The sequence below is a fragment of the Phascolarctos cinereus genome, unplaced genomic scaffold (genome assembly GCF_003287225.1).
Source record: "Phascolarctos cinereus isolate Bilbo 61053 unplaced genomic scaffold, phaCin_HiC Scaffold_9;HRSCAF=440, whole genome shotgun sequence".
NCBI classification, from domain to species: domain Eukaryota; kingdom Metazoa; phylum Chordata; class Mammalia; order Diprotodontia; family Phascolarctidae; genus Phascolarctos; species Phascolarctos cinereus.
The window spans coordinates 45063580-45077111 of NW_027556402.1; the positions used below are offsets into that span (position 1 = coordinate 45063580).

General features: G+C 34.9%; 1 protein-coding gene across 3 annotated transcripts in view; it reads right to left on the reverse strand.

Annotated features, from left to right (window-relative positions):
- The window catches only part of PPA2 (inorganic pyrophosphatase 2), a 117411-nt gene that overhangs the window by 58211 nt on the left and 45668 nt on the right, over positions 1-13532 (reverse strand). The window lies entirely within an intron of this gene.

Below are 13532 nucleotides of genomic sequence, written 5' to 3' on the forward strand. Positions count from 1 at the left end.
GTTGCCACTGCAGAAATCTTGTCCCTGGTCTTTCAGATATAAAGTCAGCCAGGAATCCAATTCAATCCAAATGGGCAGTAGCTCAAGTCCTGGCCCTGGCACTTGAGATCATATATTTAGAACTGAAAAGGACCACAGAGGTCATCTGGTAAGCCCCCTCATTTTACAGATGAGGAACCGGGAAACAAAAAGGTGAAGCAATTTGTCATGCAGTTAGTAAGGCGAAAAAGATTAGAACCTGGGTTTCCTGGGCTAATACCCTCTACAATCTAATTTTACTGCAGCCAGCTGGGAGACATAACTTTAATGCTTCAGATATTCTGTAGCTCTGTAAAATACTGATTCAATACCCTTCTTAAAACGTGTTACCCAGAAATGAACGTAATACTTCAGATATGATCTAACCAGAGCAGAACGTCACCATCTTTTCCCCAGACAGGTGCCTCTCCCAAGTGGAACATGCACAGTAGGTGGTAAAGACGAGTCCAATGATGGCAGGAATTTGAGGCACTGATACAATTAGGCTGGAGGTAGAGAAAATGTCTGGTGCCACGCCTCAAGAGGAAAGAATTATGAGGCAGATCTGTGCTTTTAATGACCATGTCTGCATGGCTTTTGCAGGTCTAACCACAGGTACAAGAATCCTAATTACCTGAGCCATGAACTTACAGATACTAAGGACACATTTTGGAGTACCACTGAGACAGCAGCCTCCTCCACCTGACGATTCATGACGCCCCTTCTCTGCTTGGTTGGTTGCTCCCAGAACATTCCCTTCTCAACCCACTCCCCCATCTCCATTCCACCACCACCCTTCAGTTTCCTTTTATCTGCTTTCTTCTCCCATTAGAATATAAGCTCCTTGAGGGCAGGGACTGTCTTTTTACTTAAACTTGTACTGCCAGTGCTTGGCACAGTGCCTGGCATATAATAAGTGCTTAATAAATGCTTCTTGACTAAGATTTTTCTGGCTTTTTTTCTGGATTTTTCTAGCTTTTTCTGGCTGCCATATCATGCTTGTTATCTCATACTGTTGATTGTGGTCTAGACCTTTTTCAGAACTGCTATTTAGCCAAGCTGTTCTTTCAAACCTAAGTCTAAAAAGTTTTACTCTCATTACTATTAAATTGCATCTTATTTGTTACAGCCCATTGTTCTAACCTGGTAAGAACTTTCTGGATCCCAATTCTGCCATCCGACATGTCAACTATTCCTATAATCACTATGCTATCTGTGAATCTAATAAGCATGGAGTCTTATCCTTAATCCCGTTTACCTGAGTCCTCCACTACATACTAAATGACATACAATCACAAGCACACACACACACACACACACACACACACACACACACACACGCAAATCAAAACACCCAAAACAATCAACCAGAATTTAACAAAGACCAACCAAAATAAGAAGGAAAACAGAAAAGAAAGATTGTCAATAAAATGTAAAATAATGGGGATAGTTAACATTTATATAGCACTTTAAAGTCTGCAAAGCACTTTATGTGTTCTTACTTTATCCTCATGATGGCCATGTAAAGTAGATGCTTTTATTATTCCCATTTTACAAATGGAGAAACTGAGGCTGAGAAAGGCTATGTGGCTTGCCCAGGGTCACTCAATTAATGTGTAAGCAAGGATGATTCAAACAGAGGCCTTCTTCACATTATAATATGTAAATTGGCTAATATACCAGATATAAGGAATATAAAATGATATCCTAGAACATATCCATAGAAATGTTGCTTGCTGACATTTGAAAAAATTAAACAACATCTGAAAATGCTAAAGAAATCACAAGGTATATAAAGATTGTGAATAATAAATAAAATAAAATAAAAGATTGTGAAGAAGATAGAAAATCGAGCACCAGCCCTGAAGTCAGGAGGACCTGAGTTCAAATCCGGCCTCAGACCAAACACTCAACACTTACTAGCCGTGTGACCCAGGGCAAGTCACTTAACCCCAATTGCCTAAAAACAAAAACAAAAACAAAGATAGAAAATCGTATAAGAAAATTAAGTGAGAATTAAGAGACAAAAAAATGGCAATTAAGAAAATACAAGATTTTAGAATTAAAAAAACTTAGCATCTACAGAAGCAATGAAACGCAGACTTAAGGAAAATGGAATTAGGAACAATGCAAAGCACTAGAATTATTTTTCAGCTCTCCCTCCTCTCCCATTCTCCACAATCACTGAATTATCCAAACTTTCTGAAAACACATATGCCCAAGTGACAGACCTGAAAGATGGTTTATAAGGCAGTAATCCTGGAATTCCTGACATCCTAGATAAATTAGAAAAAAAAAATTCTGAATACTCTTTCAGGAAATCAAAGAAAACTGTCCAGAATTTATTTTTTTAAAAACAGTGAAATATAAAGGGGTGCTCCCATGAGACTGTCAACTTTGGCTTCAAATATTTATATTACAGAAACTATGGAGGCTGTTCTTGCCTCTTTAAGAGAAAGGTAAAACTGACTTAGAAAGCTATGAGAACGACTGTTGGGGTTGGCAGCTGACAAATGGCTTGATATCAAGCTCAAATTAAAGTTATATATAATTATAAATTACAATTATTAATGCAGAAGAGAGAAACTGTATTTAGAATGTGACTGTTATCTTTGGATTAATAATAAGAAAATGCAGAAACCCTTTCAGGATAATGATTTAAGACAAGCCAAACCCATTATAAAACTAAATGCAAATGGGCTACACACTCCAACAAAATGCAAAAGAATTATATAATGAATTGAAAAGAATCCAAAAATATGCTATCAGAAATATTAATTCAAAAAGATCTAAATTAATTGGTAATGCAAGGGCAATCAAAGATTTCTGATGCCATAGTAAAATTACAAAAAGTAAGAGTGTCTTTAATGATGTAGGACAAAGCTGACTACCAGAAAGTACTAAGAGACAAAGGAAGGCATTATATCATGTTATGTAAAATGAAGAGTATGTCAATCTTAAATATTTATATGATAATTACATAGCAAAACTCTAAAAGCAAAACTTTGGATCCTTCAAGGGACCTTGGAAGTTAACAAGTCAAACTCATTTTACACATGAAAAATTAAAGTCCAAAATATTTTGCTAGACAAATGACTTGTCACGCTGCTATTGAGGTGGAAATTGAACCTAGGTCCTCTAACATTATATCCATCACTCTTTCCATTGCCACTTTTGCTTACAATTATAACCTCTAATAATTTCTCTTATTCTGTGTTACAGCTAGAAATTCTTCACTATATAAGCAACAGTTTAGATCAGGCCTGAACAAGTTGCAACCCACCAAAAAATGTACAGGAAAACACATTTTCTGCAGGCTGCCCAAAATCCTCTGGTGAGCTCACAGGCCAGTTACAGCCCGCAGGTCACAGGTTGTGCAGGTCTGGTTAAGATGACTGATTTTACTGGGAAAATTTCTAGTGTTTCTGTATTATGAATATGTTATATATTATTTTTAGATAGTTTTAATCTTATTAAGGAAAGGTCCTTCTAGTCCTATGTTTTTACTATTTTTAAACATAAATGGGTACCATGTTTTGCCAAATCTTCTAAATCTATTGAAACAATCATTTTAAATTTAATTATATAATATGAATAAATACATTGTATTAATAAATTTAATATATTATAATATTGTATTATATATTACATAATAAATTTAAATAAACTTTTTAAATTTAATTATTTTAATGAGAGTCAATAAGAGACTCAAGGCAGGGAGACCAATTAGTAGGCTATTCCAGATGAGAGGTGTGGAAAGCCTGAAGGGCTAGAAGCTATATAAGTGAAGAGGGGATGTATTCAAGAGACGCTGTGACAGTAGAATTGACAAGATTTGGCAATGAATGGATATGTGGACTGTGGGAGGGAAAAACTTCAAGTATAATTTAAGGTTGTCAACCTGTGCAAAGGGAAAGACAACGGTGGTACTATACATAGAAACAAGATGGCTTGGAAAAATGTGTTTTGGGGAAAATATAATGAGTTCCTTTTTGCACACAGTGAGTTTGAGATGCACATGGGACATCTAGTCAGAGCTGTCCAGTAGGGACACAGCAAATGAACAACAAATGAATGAGGATGAGAGAATAATCCGATGACATGATTCTTTAACCTCAATGACAGTATTGCTACTTTAAGCAATAGGAAAAAGATATCCAGGAAGAAAAAAAGAAAAAGAATGGAATAACTTCTATCCTGGATCATGCTAGCTTGGTTCACCAGACCACATCAATTTCCAGACGTACTCTTTTTCAACTCAATTCAACATATATGTATAGATAGCCATAATACACAACAATATATGATGAGTGCATCTGAGATATGCAAAATGAGGGGACAGAAGTGGAGTCTAAGAGGAAAAACTTATTACCAACTGAGGGAATCATGGAAGGCTTCAAATGGAGGAGGTAGTGTTTCAGTTGTACTTTATTTTTTTCCTTCTGCAGCTCATTTTATTTTTTTTTTTGTATACAGTATTTTTTGAGTTCCAAATTTTTCTCTTTCCCTCCTACCACCCCCCAAGCAATCTGATATAGGGTATACATGTGTAATCTTGTTAAACACATTTCCACATTAGCCATGTTGTGAAAGAAGAAACAGAACAAAAGGGAAAAACCACCAAAAAAAAAAAAAGGTGAAAATAGCATGCATGCTTCAATCTGCATTCAGACTCCCTAGTTCTTTCTCTGGATGCAGACAGCATTTTCCATCATAAGTCTTTTGAAATTGTCTTGGATCATTGTATTGCTGAGAAGAGCTAAGTCTATCATAGTTGATCATCACACAATGTCACCGTTACTGTGCACAACATTCTCCTGGTTCTCCTCACTTCACTCAGCATCAATTCATCTGAGTCTTTCCAGGTTTTTGCTTCAGTTGCACTTTAAAGGATGGCAGGAATTCAACAGGTAAAGACAGAGAGGGAAGCATTCCAAGCATAGAGATAAGCATGAGCAAAAGCACTTATCTATTCACCCAACAATCCCAAAAGCACAGGAATTCGCCAGCGGAACTGGGAACAACTAGAACTGCATTCCTGGGCTTCGGAAACAAGTGCACAAGATAAAGCAAGAGGATTAAAGATGGAAGCGAGGCGCTTTGAATCTCTGGATGAAATCATATGACAAAAGGGACTAGGATTAGTGGAAAGCATCAAACATACATTTGGGTCTATGAATATCACAGAAAAGGATTCCAGGAAAATTGTAGCAACTGCTTAGAAAGGCAGGTCCCTGTACCTATAACCAGAAGGGCAGCAAAGAGAGAGGCGGAGAGGGAGCCCAGAGTAAGTCTCACACTCTCTTCTCCCAACCTCCACTCTGCTGACCCCAGAGAAGCTGGATGAATGACGAAGCTTTCGGCCAGGATCTGAGAGAGGACAAAACAGATTCACCAAGGAAAGGTAGCTTCTGGGAATGTGACCTGTTCAGGGTGAAGAAAAGTGTAGCTTCAAGATTTCACAAAGGCTCTGACCTGCAGAGCTAGAAACACCTCAGGAAAACTTCATGAGGACTCTCCACAAAGGGACAAAAGGACTTCTAATAATCAGGATATGTGAGTTTACTGGCCATATGAGCTCTTTTAGCTAAAGCCCACTTTCCCCTGGACACTGTATATTACTGTGAGAGAGAATATCCCAGACTTTTGGGGAAAGGTTCAACTTACTATAACTAAAATTGTTCTTACTATACCTCCTTAGTAAATAGCTATTTCTAAAAGCCAATTAACTACATCTGTATAACTGATAATCAATAAGGAGTATACTAGTGGGGGTTCATGAGCAATAGTACTAAAAACCACCCCCCTCCCCAAACCCTTCAAGGTTAACCTTTAGAACCCAGAGGGTAGGAGTGATCAGCTACCTCCCCACTGGGGTCCTGATTTACCAGGGCTAGAGGGACGGAAGAATGGGCCACAAGAGGGTGCTAAAATTAAGTGCACTCAAAGTAGATACAATGTGATGGCGATGGGCATCTGTGGGGAGGGGTGATCAGGAAATGATTCAAGTAGAGGGTAACACTAGTCCAGTCTGAAATGAAACTAGGAATTCTGAGAAATAGAAATGAGAAGTCACTTTAGTTGCTACGAAATGTTTAAAATTTCGAAACTCAGAAGTCCAAACATTTCCTCAAAAGCAGAATCGTAGTCCATGATTATTTTTATTTGGCACCAAGGAAAACTGACAGTTTAAGGAGCTTTCAAACTGGTACAAAAATCAAAGCAACTGAGCTATTTATAGGCCCTGAAATTTAAGATCTATACCGCACTGGACATTGACTAGACCAAAATAGAGTCACACACATCACTTTAGACTCCAAAGAATTCCTGCAGTAAGGGGAGAAAAAGATGTGAAATATTTTTAACTGAGGCATCAACTATATTTAATTCTGATCTATGATACCTAGTTTCAGGTCCAAATTGCTTAGCTACAAGTGGAAAATACCTTTTTTTTAAGTATGTAAAATAAACTCTGAAAAAAAAAAAAGGTCATTTTCTAATGCTTTAATGTAGAAGTTAAAACACGACCCTGAAAGACTGGGAACATTTAAAATGCATACACAAAATAGCTTTCATCAAATGCTCAACATTTTTAAGAGAATTCCAAGAAGGGAATAATGTTCTTTGTGTCACAAAAGTTATTGACCATGTGTACATACATGAATTCTATATACCTCTTTTTTTAAAAAGGTTCCAGCCATTCATAAAATTTTGCTTCAAGCTGACATTTAAAAGAAGGTGTCAGTGTGAATTTCCTAATGATTCATTCAAAATAAAAGTCCATCTAAACATTTTAAAAACACAAATGTGAAAGATAAAGTGTAAATTATACTTTTAAATGATTCTTTTTTGAGAAAAAGGAAGCTTTATTAAAATTGTACTTAAAACAGAAAATTACAAAACTAAATCCTTTCAGTATAATCATTATATTTGCAGAATGTTACTGAACAACATGAAATATTAAGTTATGATAAGTATAGAAAATAAACTAGTGTATAGAGTATGCACAAAATCTAATTTTTGCAAGATGGCTCTGACCACATTAATACAATGCCCAGAACTGTCAATCAGATAGAACAAATCATAGAATCTCATAGTTGCAAAGGACCTGAGAGGTTACTTATCCATCCCAATTGTTAAAATTGTGTAAGGCAAAACATGGATCTCTGAGACACTCCATTAGAGACTGACTACTTTTCTAGTGCATTCATTCAGTCAGATTTGAACTGACCTAGCCACAAGCACAAAAGTAGAAATCCTGAAAATAAGACAATACGTAAACAAAACTGAAAAAAAAAAACTACACAGCCAATGAATAACACTAAACTGGATTTTTAAGAGAATAAAATAGAAAAACCATTCACTAATTTAATCAAGAAAAAAAAAGAGAAGAAAACCAAACTATCCAGACAAAAATGAAAATGAAGAAACCACAACACATAGGTGAAGAAAAAGTGAAAATGATTAGAAGCTATAGTTAAATGACAACATAAATGAAAAGCTAAATGAAATGGATAAACATTTACAAAAATATAAAACACCTAAATGAACAAAACATGAAATATAGAACCTATGCAGCCCAATCTCAGAAAGAGAAAATGAAAATGCCATAAATTAATTCCCAAGGAAAAAAAACTCACATCCAAATAGATTCTAAGTGAATTATCTTAGACATTTAAAGAACAAACAATTCCTTTGCCATTATATAAACTGTTCACAAAAAGAGAGAAGGTACTATACGGGTCTCCTAAGAAACAAATACGGCTTTGACACTCAAAAGAGATATAAAGCAGAGAAAGAAACCCATGTCAATACTACGAATGCATCTGGTTGTAAATATACGGAAAAACTATTAGCAAAGAGCTGAGCTTTGAATGAAACTCAGAATTCTAGCTTCTAGAAGCTATAAGACTATACTGAAAAATTATTCACTTTGACCAATTTGCACTTGTGCCAGGAATGCAAGGGTGGTTCAAGGTCAGAAAAACTATAATTAAATGATTATATAACTAGATGTAAAGAAAGCTTTTTACAAAATATAGCATTCATTTTTGTTTAAAAAAAAACACCAAAAAGCATAGAAATAAAAGAATGTTTCCTCAAAATGATAAAAAATATCAATCTAGAATCATGGGCTAGCATTATCTGAAATGGAGTAATAATAGCAGTTTTCCAATAAGAACAGGAATAAAGCAAAGACATGTCTCTGAATATATCCAAGGTTTGCAAAGTTTTTATACATCAAATACTTCTGACAAAAATTTAAAAAAAATACATAGCAAAGTCACACAGTCACACGCAAGCAATGGCAGCTAGGTGGCACAGTGGGTAGAATGCTAGCCCTGGGGTCAGGAGGACCTGATTTCAAATCTGGCCTCAGACACTTGACACTTACTAGCTATATGACCCTGGGCAAGTCACTTAACCCCGAATGCCTTGCAAAACATACACACACACACACACACACACACACACACACACACACACACACACACACACACATACACACACCAAGTGTCATACCCTAAAGAATGACTTGTCAAAGCACATTTTAAAAAAGCTGAAATGTAAATGATAAATTATCATATGAAAAAATTATTCCAGTCACTAATAATTCAAGTTAATAAGACTTCATTAAGGACTCACTATGTGTACTTAATAAGAAATTGTGTTAGGTGCTAGAGATACAAACAAAATAAAAATAATGCCAACACTCAAGTAGCTTATGGATAACAATAAAAATGAAAACAACTAAAATTTACCTAATACCTATCAAATCAACAAAAATGATAAAGGTTAAAAATAGTCACTATTGAAGGGCTATAGGAAATCAGTTAAACTAATATGTGGTTGGCTGATCTATAAATTGGTCTAACCATTGGAATCAAGCAAGAAACTATTAGACTTCAACTCAGTGATACCACTACTAAACATAAACACTAATGAGGTCAATGACCAAAGTTTCCATATATACCAAAATACTCATAGCTGCATTTAGATAGTAACAAAAAAACTAGAGACAAAGTGAATGTCCTTCTGTTAGGAAAGGATTGAAAAAAAATGACATATGAATATAATGTAGTACTATCGTACCATCAGAAACGCCATGTATGAAGAATTTGGAGAAACATGGGAAGACTCGTACGAACTAACAATAAGCAAAGAAGACAGAATGAGGAGAACAAGGCATACATGATTACAATAACATAAATGAAGACATCAAAAAATCAGAACTCCTACAAAATGCAGTGACTAGTTCAAGAGGTAAGACACTTCTCAGAAGAGAGTTAGAAAAGTAGTGAACTACAGAGGTATAATATCACACATCATAGAAGATTCAGTTGCTGGTTTTGGTAGGTTTACTTAACTGTTTTTCTTTGTTGTAAGGGAGAATTATATAGGATAAGGCATTTATCAGAAAGTGACTGGTGTGAAAAACAAAAGGCATCAATAACACATTAAACAACACCAACAAAAAAAATTGAAGCCCTTTCAATTAAGTTTCCTGCCAGCCTCTATAATACAAACATTTTATGCTTAGAGTATTCTTTTACAAAAGAAAAAACAGACTAAGGAAACTAAAGTATAATCTTTAGCCATCTTTTTCATATGCAAGGAAGAGAAACTAATAATTGCTTAGATTTTTTCCAAAGCACATTTCATTATTTAGCTGCTAAAATTGTATAATATGATGAGGGCAATTCTGTGCAGATCATGTTACCACTTCTATTTAAACATAATTTAACTTCTTCCATTTTCCCAGACCATAAAAAGAAAATTTCAGTATTTTTCAGATATGCTGATGGTGAAATAAAAATAATAGGTGGATTCAATTCAGCTTGGCTCAAAGAGTGTTTATTGAGAGGCTATTATGTGCTTAGTATTTGTTAGGCACCTTGAGGGATTAAAAAAAAAGTTTGCCCCTGTCCTCAAGAACTTACATTAATACAACAACAAAAATATAAAATGGAAAAGGAAGGAAGGGAGAAAGGGAGGAATGGAGGGAGGGAGGAAGAAAGAGATAGATGATAGAGGTATATATAGTCAAGAACATCAAAGGAACTAATAAAAAAAATATAAAGGAGGAAGTTTAGCAGTACCAAATCTTAAACTATATTATAAGGTTGCAATTATCAAACCTATCTGGTACTAGCTAAGAAACAGAAACATATAAATGTGACCTTTCCCCAACGTTACAAAGATGTAGAATGATCTACACAAAGTATTAAAAATGACTATTAATTTCCACATACCTTGCCCTTCAGAGAGTGTCAGTTAATGAACTTTGGGGGAAGCTTGAGCATATGTATAGGTCATGCACATAAGCATTCTTAACTAAATTTTGTTTTTATTTTTAACTTGATTATGTTACTTTATCAAATGCGCAACTAATCTCTCAGTAGATATGCATTCGAAAATAGTGTGGCCTTGATCAGTGAGAAAGGGAAAAGAGTTGTTTTTTGCCTATGTAAAAATGACTCATTTGTTGGGAATCATAGTTCTCTAACTAATATTTTTGGGATATGCCTCCTTTTGATCAGGAAAAAAGATAAAATGTTTTGTGTTAAAAAAAAAGAAATAAAAACATAGATCAGTGGAACAGAGTAGACATATAATTTACAGCAGCAAACAAATATAGTAACCTTGTATTTGAAAAGTGTAAGAATTCATTATTTGGTAAAAATTGTTAGGAAAACTGGAAAACAGTCCGGCAAAAATTGGGCATAAACCAATATCTCACAACATTCATCAAGATAAGGTCAAAATGAATACATGATCTAGATGTAATGAGAGATATTACGTGCAAATTTGAAGAACACGGGATATATTCACATATTTATGAATAAACAAAAGATAAAGAGCAGTGTGAGGTGTAAAAATGGATAATTTCAATTACTTTAAATTAAAAAGGTTTTCTATAAATAAAACAAATACAGCCAAGATCAGAAGGAAAGCAAAAAATCGGGGGGAAAAATTTATAGAGATTCTCAGATAAAGGTCTCATATCTCAAATATATAAAGAACTTTGTCAACTCTATAGGAATAAGAGTCATTCCTAAATTGATAAATGGTCAAAGGATATGAACACACAGTTTTCCGAAGAATTCAAAACAATTTATAGTCATATGGAAAAATGCTCTAAATCACTGATTAGAGAAATACAAATTAAAACAATCTTGAGACCTCATTTTACACCTATCAGATTGGCTAAAATGATTGAAGGAGAAAGTGACAAATGTTGGAGGGGATGTGGAAAAACTGAGAAACTAATTCGCTGTTGGTGGAATTTGAAGTGATCCAACCATTTTGGGGGAATTATGCCCAAAGAGTTATTAAACTGACTATACTCTTTGAGCCAGCAATACCACTATTAGGTCTGCTTCCCAAGATGATTTGGAAAAAGGATAAAAAGAAAAAGAAAAAATGTTCTAAAATATTTATAGCAGCTCTCTTTGTGGTGGCACAGACCTGGAAATTGCAGGGATGCCCATCAATTGAGGAATGGCTGAACAAGTTGTAGCATATGATTGTGATGGAATACTACTGTGCTATAAGAAATGATGAGCTCAATGATCTTAAAAAAACATGGATAGACTTGCATTAAGTAATGAAGAGCAAAATAAGCAGAACCAAGATGACACTATATGCAATAACATCAATATTGTGTTAAAAACAACTTTAGCAACTAAATCATTTTGACTATTATATTCAAATTAACTACAAAAGACATATGAAGGTATTATCTGCATTCAGAGAAAGAACTGATAGATAGAAGTATGTATAAAATGGTTTTATATACATATATGTAGATATATATGTAGATATATGTATGTATATGTGTGTGTACACATTTGTGTCTAATGGCAGCCATCTCTAGGGAAGGGGTGGTGGGTGGTGAGGGAAGAAATAAAGGAAAAATGTTTCATGATAACTTTATTATATATTTAAAAGGAATAGCAAGCTGTACCTAATAGATTTGCAGTTTTGTGTATATATTCATCTTTTTTTCCATTCTACTATGCTATAGAAATGCTTGTTTTATTTCTTAAGTACAGAATAAAATAAATAAATTTTTAAAAAAGAGAGAGATAATATATACAGAGCATTTATTAAGAGCTTAGTATATACCAGGTACTGTGCTGATTACAGGGATAATAAATATCTACCTTCAAAGGACTTATATTTTAATACGGGAAAAGGACACATAACAGGGAGACAGAAAGGATAGGAGGACAATCACAGCAGCATGGTGTGGTGATGACCAGGAAGTAAAGAAAAGGACTAGTTCCAGGCAAGATAAGGCTTTTCTCATCTATCATCTTAGACAAGGAGAACAGTCCACGAGGGATGAGGATGATGGCCAAAATGTAAGCATCATGGTTTGGGCTAAAACATGTAACACAAAAAATAAGCATTCATAGCACTTAGGATGGTGAAAATGCACTTAAGACATATTGAAAATGTGTGGGATTTTTATAGCCAATAAGGAAATAGAATGGCATTCCAAACTGGGGAAAACAGCACAAGCAAAGAGGCACAATGAGGAAAGGGTGATGGTATTTGCAAAGGACAATGAGCAGTCTGGCCTAACAGGAGAAGAAGGTTGGATAAGAGTAAGAGGTAAGCTTGGATTTGCATTTAACATTCTTTCAGGTGAAAAAAACTTGATTACAGAGAATCTCAAATTCCAAAGTATCTGAACTTAATCAAAAAGGGAGCCCCTATTAAGTTCTTGAGAAGAATGAAATACCAAAGGGAGAGACTAAGTCAGGGGGGTACTGAAGTAGTCCAGATCAGGGGACCCTAATGATGATAGAAAGGGAAAGGAGGAAAAAGAAAAAGAAAAAAAAAGAAATGGAAAGGAAGGAAAAAACCCTAATCATCCTTTAACGAAAAAAGACAATGGCTTTGATGTTGGAACAGATCAGACATTTAAAAAATTAAAGAAAGAGAGAATTTGAAAGAGAGCTCTAAGTTTCAAGACTGAGTAATTGGGAGAATGGTGGCAATGTTCAATTGATGAATTAAAAAGCATTTATTAAATGCCTACTATATGCCAGGTAGGGAGAATAATACAAAAATGAAGTAATCCCTGCTTTCAAAGATGGATACAACACGTATACAGATAAGTTAATAGGTGGGGGGTGTGTGTGTGTGTACAAAATATAGCTAATCGGAAACAGGAGATTCTAACAACCAAAGGAATCAAGAGGAAAGGTCTTTTTAAGGTCAGGCAATTTGAAGTGACTTTGAAGACTGCAAGGAGTTGCTACCATAGTGTCCAGCACACTACAGGTGTACTTAATAGGTGCTTAATAGGAGCTTGTTGGATTAAACTGAATGAGGTATTAAAGTAGTATTTCAATGAAGGCCTGCTGAATGTGAAGGGCAGTTCTAAGTACAGTTTAATGGGATCCACTGAGCCTGAACAATTAGGCCCCAAAATAGATACCAACTGCAGAGCTCTACAGCTAACTTTATCTTGTTCAACATTATTTATCAAGGACTTAGAT